We start from the raw sequence: 8,906 nt of genomic DNA, 5'->3' as shown, positions 1-8,906 counted from the left end.
AAAAGCATATGCTTGACCTTCCTTCATGTGCGCCTCCCTATCAGCATTAAAAATAGTGAGCGATTTGGTAAATGATAGATAGAATCGATGTGAACCAATAATTTTACTTGAATGCAAAAGGGAACATTTTGAATTCATGTTCACATGAGCAACACCCAGATGCGGCAAATGGAAAATCAGGAAATCCTTATCCAGAGCCCTGGGTGCATCACACAGAGCAAATTTGTATCTAAACAGTAGAGAAATCTCACAAGCTACCATAAAAAATGGTCGCCACCATTGTTGAAGGCTGCTCTGCTCGGAAAATAGTCACACTGGCCTCGGCATCATCATTGCCGAGAGAGAGAGACTATTCGAGGAGCTCATCTTAGAGTTGATTCTGATCGTCGAACATCGACCCAGGCTGGCTAGGGCACTAACCACCAACTCTATGTGTTCAATATAGAGAGAGATATTTTAATAGATAGAGGAGGAAGCTCACCCCTCTCGACCGCGACCGCGCCGCCCCCGCGGGCGGCCGGCCGCTCCTTCCCTCCTTCCCCGCAAGCCCTCCCCCTCTCTCCTCCTCCTCCCTGCCGCCGTCGCCCGCCGTGGGCCTGGCCCGGGCGACGTTGGCGGCGGCGGCCCCCGGCCCTTACCCGTCTAGGGTTTCTCCGGCGCGGGACGGAGCGCTCCGGGCGGTGTCTTCAGGCGGCGGCGGTCCTGTGCGGCGGCGGGGGCGAGTTCTGGGCGGCGGCGGCGCAGGCTGGCGGCGCCCGCCCGGCCCAGTCTGGGCCCTTGGGCCCCATCTGGGCCTGGGCGGGCCGGCGACAGGCGTGGCGTTTGGCGTGGCCATCAGGAGGAGGTGGTGAGCGGCGATGATCGGCGGGGGCTGGTGGCGTCGACGCCAGCCTGCTGCAGCGTGGCCGGCGGGGCTTAGCGGGCCCATTTCGGGCCTGGCCGGGCCAGGGGTGGCCTGGTATGCCCCGCTGCCGTGTCCGGACGGCTACCGCGACGGTGCCGGAGGCGCGAGCCTCCCGCACGACGACGGTGGAGGTGGTTCCCTCCCGCTCGGCCTCAGTGTTGCTGCTCCCATCGCTTGGATCTTCTCTCCGGTCTTCTTGGCCTCATGGTGGTGCTCGCAGCGAGACGGCGTTGGTGGCGGCGCAACCGTGATGGCGCATGGTTGGGCGGTGGTTTGGCTGGTCGGCTCCGATTGGCCGGTGGGGTTTGGCGTGCGGGAGAAATCCTTGCCGGTGCGTCCGGCTCCGATGCGGTGACACCGGCGGGTGCCACTATCCCTTCTTGGAGGGTGTCGGGAGTAGCTATCCCCCACCTCCCTCCGCGTACTGGGGGAAACCCTAGGTCTTGTCCGGGCAGCAACGTCGTCGGCGTCGCATCCCTTCTTGGAGGTGCTGCTTAGTTCGCGGTAGATCGGAGCCTCGGGCTGTGGTGGTTTGTATCCGGATGGCGCAGCGGTTGTGGGTCTGCCACACTTTGTCGAGCTGCCATTGTTAGCATTTATTTCTTTTTCTTTTTCTTTGTGTTTGATGTGCTGCTCGCCCAGCATTGCGATGTGTATAATGATGATTTGCTTTGGAATACAAAGCGGGGGAAACTTTTTTTTGGTAATAGATAGAGGAGGCTTGATCGATTCTCTGGTCATTACTGAACTCACGTATAAGCAGGCTTCTCAAGCAGGCCTGTGGATCAATCCATCTTGTTTTATGAATAATGAAAGCTAGCTAATTCTGTAGGTGGACAAGATGGTATAATCTATCAAAAATTGTACGTCCAATACGCACACAAAAAGAAAATACACACGGCGGCAAAAGGTCAAGCGGTGTGCCGCAGTTGTGCCAGTGTCACGCTTGCTGCGCACATCAACCGAACTTCCACGCTCCGCTACAGATATGTGCCGCACCGGCAGTCCGGCACCACCGGGCCGTACTGCACGCCGAGCGACCGTGCGACATCGCCTTGCTACGACCATCACCCACTTGCATGCTCCCGTCGGCCGCCGTGCCGCAACCTCCATCGCATCAAGCATTCAACGAATCGGGTGTAGCAAAGGAGGATACGCAACGGCCGGGTCAGGGGGCATGTAGGGAGGAGCCCACGCGGTTGACGCCTCCTCGGACTATTCTGCATTTTCACGGCCACGATCAACGGAAAATGGGAAGCAAATCTCAGTATTTGTATCCCACTGACTCTCAGACAGAATGACCATGGATTAGGCGGCAACACAGACACGTGATCACTTAATGTGTCGGCAACAACAATCAGGAAGGCATGCACGCATGGCAAATCAATAGAAAAAGGAATCGCCTGCCTTGAGGCCCCCATAGCGCTTCAGCCACGCGTGTACCTCCGCTGCTAGCTGCCGGCCACGTGCCGCATGTGAGCAGTAACTCCAAGAAACGGCTCGTGAGTGTGGGGCTCGGTTCCCTCTCCTCCAGTTCTCCACCACGCGCGGTCCAGTCACCTGCCGCTGCCCCGACTCCACCGGAGCCCCAACTGCTGCCGCCGTATACATCAGGTCAGAGTACCAGCAGGTCCTGCTCAGCCGCCGCCGGAAACACCGAGGTCAGCCAGCCACATCGCCCTCACTTTCTCTCTCCCGCGCGCCGTGAGTTTGCAGCCCGAGTTGATTAATGGTTTGCTTCGAATCTGCTCGTCGTCACGCAGTCCTGGTGCCTCTGGCCATGGAGCAAGGGGGTCTGGTAAAGGAGCTATTTTACCAAGGCAATTGGCCTCTGGGGCTCGGAGAGGGCAGGATCCTCCTTCGATCTGAGCAAACACATTCCACCTTCGAGATCGAGGTGATTGTGTTGATTCTGCTGCTTTTTCCAAGCCATGGAGTCATGCCCGAGGAAAGAGGTGGACAACTTGGAGAAGCTAGTTGAAGAAATTTTCTGCCTGTTTACTGAGGCATTTTTCGGTCCATACAGTTATATGATCAATCGATTGATCCGTTGCAGGTGTCAAGTGGGTACTTACATCTTTGTATTTCGACTTGAGATCAATGAAAACCAACTACATTTGAGCAGCCCAAAAGGTAGTAGAGGAGCAACAATAGTAGTGTGTGTTTTGTCTAGGTGCTTGTTTCATGCCAGAGTGTCATATACAGATACTGATTGCTATTGCATATATGTGCTTCACTTGGCACATTTGCTCCCATGTTTCCACTTAGACCCTCTGTTTTAAAAAAAACACTTGTAGGGAGCTTGATAGTTGGAGGCTTGGAGTATTGTTCTGAGATCCAACTCCACATGCACCTACATTATATAAGTCTACAATAAACGCACACTGGCCTGGCTTTATTTTGACTCTTGCTCCCTGAATAACAGAATCTGTTATCACATTTTTCTTTTTTTTGGAAGGCTGTTATCACTTTTTTTTTTCAATAGTCAGCTGAACAGGAACGTGTACCTGTACTTCTACCGAAACTTAATGGCACTGCTCCTGAAAGAAAGACGGTTATTGTACTACTGCACAACTCTTACAAATGCAAGGAATGGTTGTGTCCACTGCTTCAGGTACAATTACCTCTCTTTTGAACCATGCCAGAGTGTGCCCCTAAGCAGCAGACATCGATATTTAGCATTAGTTATTGTCCTTGAGTCGCTTAAACATTTGTTGGCATATGCGTCCGGGGTAATATTTATCATGGTGAAAGTTGTGGGCATATGCGTCCGGGGTTATATTTATCATGGTGAAAGCCTCAGCCGCAAGACTAACTTACATATATGTAATCTGCTTACTTCCTTTTATGTGCTTCTGATTTCATCAAATGTTCAGCAATTGTAGTAGTATTCATACATTTCATTTGACCTGACCATCTCTACATCCATGGTTTAAACACATGCACTGAACTCATCTTGGAGTTAACAAGGAATGGTTGTGTCCACTGCTTCAGGTACCTTTCATTTTTACACGGTACCATGCATTACTTCCATTTGTTAAAAAAAAATTATCATCCTTAAATTGTCCATGAAATATAGTTTTTAATAAATGGATAGTTATGTACCCAAAGAATATCAAACCAAAAATACATAAGATGTTCCTTCAGTACCTCTCCCCTTCTGCAAGTTCAGCTGAACATATTGCTAGTGTCGGTTCAACTGAATGTTTGGACAGGGAAATCATGTCTAAAGGGAGTAAGAAAGTAAGCACTGCAGCATGACGTTTATAATTGAATAGTCAAACATTTTGAGTAGTAGAATAAAAGCCAGAAAAGATGACAAAAGGGAAATAGAGGAGGTAGAGATCTCAATTGTAATTCTGTAGATCGGTATACAAGAAAATACACACTTACCATTAATCTGGATAACTGAGTTAGCGTGATAGTACGTTTTCAAACTCTCTGAAAGTAGATGGCTGCCGAGCTTTTGTTTGCTGGAGAAGTGCCATGATACAGATGTATATATCTAGCATTGTCACCTCCATAAACAGTAAAACTTCAAAAGAAACAATTGTAACGGTAAGTTATCTTCAATCATAATGATAGTCTCATTCATTGCTAGGTTTGTAACCTTCTTGAAAGTTATGATACAACTAATCTGGAGAAAATAATTGGCATAGGAGGAGACAATGTATACCCATAAAATTCATGTTAATAGGTTTACATTGAATTACTGGTTGAGACAAACCAACAAATTAGTATGGATGTTTCAATCTGATTTTCAAGAATTATCAGATACAAATCTGTGACTCCATTATCAAACTGAGTTAACATCTTTATCCCCATGGATGAAAGAGCAATATAACAAGGTACAAGACATAGTAGTTGTAGGAAAGAGAAAGGATCGAGGGGAGAGTGCCGTGTGTGTGACATCCACCTCGTGTGGATCTGGCCGTTTGTCAGCGAGCCTCACTGGTGAGCAGCAGGAGATCGACGTGACACGCCTCACCTCGAACTGACTCTTGCTCGACTGCACCTTGAATCTCACCAGTGTGTGGCGTGGCCACTGTGCGTCACATAGCAGTTTGTAAAATTGGGAATAGGGCGATATGAGGAAAACAGAGAAACCATACACATCATAGCAATGCTGAACTTCAACAGCCATGCACAGCGCAGCAGATTCTAAGCTTATTCTTTCTGTATTCTGAAAGAAAACAAAAAAACAGACCTTAGAAACGTCCAAGTAGCACCAAAAGAATAAAAGTAATTATCAAACAGAAACAAAAGGGAAAAAGAAAAGCAAGAAGCTCCCTTCTCCCATTCCTTTTTGTTCCCTTTCACTTATATACATCACAGCAACACACATGCACTTTAACTATAGAAAAACATAATTCCCAATTGAGGAACAAAGTTATATTAGAGCACCACATTTTATAAGCATTATACATCTATACTGACCTTACTTGGGTATGACCTAAGTAGGCTTGACATTCACCATGATTCATACACACAATGTACTACATCTGAGATAGAATGGTACCTTCAAATTAAACAATTATATACATAAATCAGAAATAAAATGTCTATTACTTTGCCTCTTCTCTGCAATGGTACATACAGTTGAAGAAACATGAAAATGCAAATAAATCAATTCTCCATATTTTTGGTGATCCATTAATCATAAGCAGACATTTATAGTTCAACTCCTGATATTCTGTACTGTTTGGAGGTATAAATAAGGAATAGAAAAATTAAGAAACGGTGACTTAATTAGTCTTTGACTAATATTTGAAGGTATAAATAAGTAGGCAAATTGGTATCCAATTGCCGGCTTGAGTTTCACACTTCAAGACCACTTCTTTCCATGGATTATAGGCATTAGATACTGGTTGATTTCAAAGTTTCAATTTACATGAATTGGAAGGGAAAAAGATAGAGCAGAAAAGGAATTTATCAGGCAGTGGAGGAGCTCACCCATAGTTTAGACCCGTCGATCTAGCCGTGTGGCGCTGGATGTAGACAGAGAGCATGCCTGCTCTTCTTCCTTCTCCCACCACACCACATCATAGGAGGGGTTGGAGCAGGCTGTGTTTGGGAGACGAAGGAGGCCGGTGGGAGTCAGCAGCGCCAGCGCCATGGCCGGTCCACGCCGAGTCGCCTCCCTCTCTGGCATCCGCTGCTCCCTGCCTTCCTGCTCTTCTTCCTTCTCCCACCACACCACATCAGAGGGAGGGGTTGGAGCAGGCTGTGGCTGGGAGACGAAGGAGGCCGGTGGGAGTCAGCAGCGCCAGCGCCATGGCCGGTCCACGACGAGCCGCCTCCCTCTCTGGCGTCCGCTGCTCCCTGCCTTCTCTGGCCGGCATCAGTCACTACTCTCCAACTGCTCCAGCCGATCGGGTCCTTGACTGAAGACGAGGAAGATCGGTTAGGTCGGGGCACCGCCATGAAAGGAGGTCCTGGGAGGAGGAAGGAGGCGCTGCCGATAAGGGGAGGAGGTGGTGTCAAGGCAGTGAGGTGCGGCCATGGAAGGAGGTCGTGGGAGGAGGGAGGAGGCGCCGCTGGGTGTGGGAGGAGTGAGGAGGAGGCGATCTCTTTTTACCTCTCGATCTAGGGTTTTTTTCACCGGGAGCGTCGTTTGCTACGGACTCAGTCGATCGAGCGCTTCACTGCCGCGTGGATCAGTAATTACATGGGCCCAGTGGCAGTCACCTGGCAAAAGGGTTGTAGATGTAATAAAATCAAGCAGTAAATAGTAAAATCGAACGATGAAAAACGAGCGAGCTAGCCCATCGGACGGCCAGCGAGCGATGCGCACGGGAAGGCCTCCAGAACGGCGGGTTGCCCAGCGTGATTTATATGTTCGAGTCGATCGAGCGCTTCACTGCCGCGTGGATCAGTAATTACATGGGCCCAGTGGCAATCACCTGGCAAAAGAGTTGTAGATGTAACAAAATCGAGCAGTGAATAGTAAAATCGAACGGTGAAAAACGAGCGAGCTAGCCCATCGGACGGCCAGCGAGCGATGCGCACGGGAAGGCCTCCAGAACGGCGGGTTGCCCAGCGTGATTTATATGTTCGATTGCGAGCAAGATGCTGAAATTTTAGGCATTGTTTGGTGCCCAAGTGTGTAAAATCGACGAGCTCCATTGAGCATGCAACAAAAAACAAATAACTCCATCGAGCAATCACGAAGTGTCATGGCCGGCCGGCCTACCTAGCCATGAGATCTCCGCCGCTGCTGACAAATGAACATACTTTAGCCGTAGCTATTGTTTACTAAGAGCAACTCCAACGAGCCGACCCAAGCTAAAGGTATTTTTGTCCGTTTTTTGTCCGTTTGGGTCGGCCGTCCGCCCGCCGTCCGCCCTTTTTTAGTTTTGGTTTTGGGTCGGCAGTGCGCCCAACGGGCCGACCGTGCACGCTTTAGATCATGCCAGCGGCCATGCCGTTGCCCTGGTTTTGGCGCTCCAGCGCGCGGGAAAGGTTCGCGCGCGGGGGAAAGCGGCCTAGCGCGCGCTGGTTTTGGCGCTCCAGCGCGCGCGCCGCGGCCGGCGCTCGTTATAAGAAGGCGCTCCCTCCGCACTCTGCCCGGCTCGTTGTCCGCCGCCCACTCGTCTCGCCTCTGCGCCACCATGTCGATCCGTCGGCTGGGCGCTTCGGATTTTCGCGGAGTCCACGAGCGCCGCTCCGGCGCCTTCTCCTCCGAGTTCTGGTTTCGCGAGAAACGTCTCATCCTCAGCACCTTCGACATCGTAGAGGAGGCGGCCCGCGCGCACGACGCGGCGGCGTGACGCCTCCTGAGGCCTCGTCGGGATATGAATTTTCCCGACGTGTCGAGCCAGCGGGCGCAGGATCTGGCACCTCTCCTGTGGCTTTTCACCGACGAGGATTGTCGTGTCCACCGGAGGCGGCAGCGTCGCCTCGCCATCGCCGAGATGGACGTGGAAGCCATGGTGGTGTGGCGCGAACGCTTCCCGCAGGACATCGTCGACGAGCGCCAGTTCTACAAGCAAAGGAGGTTGGAGAGGGACACGAGGAGGACGGAGCGAGCCACCTATCGGGAGGACAAGCGTTCGCGGAAGCAGGCTGCTCAATTGAAACTGAAGCTACGAGAAACGTCAGGTTGGGACTTTGAAGACGAGCAGCATGCTGACGCCTACATTCAGACGTCGGAGAAGGACATTACCGAGTCGGAGTCAAAAAGCGACGAGTAGTGGTCTTTTCTTTTATCTGTGTATGCTAGAACTATCTATGTATCCATTTTATCGCAAAAAATGGCCGGCGGCGTCGGCGACGAAGCAGGCGGGCGAGGGTGTGCTGTTTGATGTGGAGCGGCCAATCCAATGTGCCACCGACCAGCCGGCCCGGTGAGGAAAGAGGGGAGCGCGCGCGTCCGTCTCGTGTCCGCGCCGACGCAAATCCGGCTAAAAAATGGACCGGGAATGGGTCGGCAGGCGGACGAAAGCGGACGCACGTCCGTTTGGGTCGGCGCGTTGGGCCAACTTTTTTGTCCGCGCCGACCCAAAGGGACGACCGAGGACGAAATGGGTCGCCCCGAAGGCGGCGGACGAGGGATTTGGACAAAGCAGAGCCCCCGCTCCCTAGGGTTTCCCTGCCGCCGCCGCCGGCTCCCCTGCGCGGAGCCGCCGCCGCGGCGGCCGGAGCCCGCCGGAGCCGCCAGCCCCCCTCCCCCCGTTCCCCTTCTCCTCCCCCCATCCCTCCTCCGCGCCCCCGTACCCCCGCGCCGCCTCCCCGAGCGAGGCGGCCGGGGGCCCTTCCTCCGCGCGCCTCCAGCCCCTCCCCGCGCCCATCCCTCCTCCCGCCGCCGTCAGCCTGCGCCGCCGGTCCTCGGCCGCGTGATGCTGGCGGCGGTGGGCTTGCCCTTCCCCGCGCGCGGTCCTCCCCTGCTCGGGCGGTGATGGCCGGCGGCGGTGCGCCTCGGCCGGTGGCGGTCCGGTGTCCTGGTGTGGAGGCCGGCGGTGCTCGCCGTAGTGGTGCCGCCTCTTGGCGGCGGGGTGGTCCG

General features: G+C 52.7%; 1 long non-coding RNA gene across 1 annotated transcript; it reads right to left on the bottom strand.

Annotated features, from left to right (window-relative positions):
• Positions 1-4,247: 4,247 nt before the first annotated feature.
• On the bottom strand, positions 4,248-6,693 carry LOC123181039 (uncharacterized). Its single transcript, XR_006491460.1, has 2 exons — positions 5,858-6,693; positions 4,248-5,087 (listed from the first exon to the last, which is right to left on the bottom strand). It is a non-coding gene; the product is annotated as an uncharacterized lncRNA (long non-coding RNA).
• Positions 6,694-8,906: the final 2,213 nt, after the last annotated feature.

This window comes from Triticum aestivum, chromosome 1D, assembly GCF_018294505.1.
Source record: "Triticum aestivum cultivar Chinese Spring chromosome 1D, IWGSC CS RefSeq v2.1, whole genome shotgun sequence".
Taxonomy (NCBI): Eukaryota; Viridiplantae; Streptophyta; class Magnoliopsida; order Poales; family Poaceae; genus Triticum; species Triticum aestivum.
Note: the sequence above shows the minus strand (reverse complement) of the source record. Positions and strands in the feature narration are given on the sequence as shown.